Raw genomic sequence first — 1,817 nt, forward strand, 5'->3', positions numbered from 1 at the left:
TATGAGTCTGAAAATCTTTTTTTTCTGAATACTTATAAATTTTATTTTGTATTCACAAATCATTTTATGAGTTTACATGTTTTAAAAAAAAAAGTTTTACATTTTCTGATATTTTTACGGTGGGTCGCTCCAGTGGCCCTAATATGACACCTCAGATCGGATCGGGTCATCCGCATCGGTCTCGGGGTGTTACAATATTTATATTATAATAAAATATGTAACTAAATATATTTTAATCTTTATACTATTTTTAACACTGTTTTTTTAAAAAAGGAAGAAAATTAATTTTTAAAATATGTTATTTAATCTGATGATAAAAATAGAATAATAGTAAATAAAAACTTATTAAAAAGGCTAAATATAGAGAAAATGTTAAACTGTACTACTTTTCTTACTATGGTGTCTAAACTTTTCTCAGTTAATTCTGGTGTCTAACGTTACTATTTTAAGTGTCTCAACTGTAACGATTGTTAAAAAATTTTGTTGAATGACGCACGTTGTATTTTAAAAATTTTATTTTATTTTACCTTTGATGGTATGCACTATCGCCGCCATTGTCGCCCATATCATCTCACTCACCCACCCACCATCACTGACCATCATCACCTCCCACCTAATCTTTCTCTCTATTTTCTTTTCGTTTCTAAATCTGTTCTCTCCAGTAGGAAAATTACACTTGGAAAACCTATGAAGCATATGATCAACTTGAGCAATATGTTTGAATAGGATTTCGATGTCCAAACGACCTGAAACTTTCTGTGGGGGCCGGTCTTTGAGTGTATAAACAATATGTAAAATTTTAGCCTAAAGTACCTTCATTAGTATTGATAACCATCGTTTTGCTATCAAAATAATTCTGACTTCTTTAATAAATAGAATAGAAAAGCTAGTATAGAAAAGCAGGGTCGATCCATAGAGTTTATGGTTTTTTTGATTTAGTAAAACTCTTTGATTTAGAGGAGGATAGAATTCTAGATGAAGTTTGAAATAAAATAAAATAAATAATTATAATTTAAAAAGAAAAAAAATAAAAAAAGTAATAACAAAAAGGGAAAATAATAAAATAATAAATAATAGTATTAAAGATAAAAAGGGGGTTTTAAAAGTTATTTTTAAAATAAAAGATAAGAATTATATTAAAGAAAATAATTAAATAAATAATCTAAAGAGATTGTGATAATGAGAAGCTTATAGTGAAAACAACCTCAAAGTTCAGCTTTGACTTAAATTCCTCGGATCATCGAAACAGATCTTTACTTCAAGATTCATGTCGGCTTTCAAGGACAATTCTTCCTTGCCGACTCGGATTATGTTGCTTCAACAATAATTGATTCCGATCTCAGTTTCCTCTTAGCAATGAAATTTTGCTAAGTCTGCTCTTAGGAAGTTGAATATGCTTCAATAAGCAAATCCTTCTTCAAACGTTAACCATAACAACATCCGGACCAATGTCGAAATCATTTTGATTTAAAAAGTAAGCTCAGAAAACAGAGAAAAAAATCAGAAGCGATTTAAGTACCTTACAATTCTTACGTTTGAAATTGAGCCTTCACTTTAGCCTTCGGCTTGAAATAAAATTAGCTAAGCATGACCAAATTCATACTTAGCATTTGTTAAAATGAAATTTAAAAGAAAATAAAGGAAGTATACGAAAAATAGATAGAAAGCTAGAGAGAAAAAGAAGATTTTATTCTCAGATGAGAGAGATGTGTTTCTAGGCTTACCCTGAGAGGGTATTTATAGCCTTCAAATTCCTAATAACAATATAAAAATAATTCCTAAAATAATAACTTAAATACTAATTAAAACACTTAAAA

Source organism: Hibiscus syriacus, unplaced genomic scaffold (assembly GCF_006381635.1).
Source record: "Hibiscus syriacus cultivar Baekdansim isolate YM2019G1 unplaced genomic scaffold, ASM638163v2 tig00111837_pilon, whole genome shotgun sequence".
Classification (NCBI taxonomy): Eukaryota; Viridiplantae; Streptophyta; class Magnoliopsida; order Malvales; family Malvaceae; genus Hibiscus; species Hibiscus syriacus.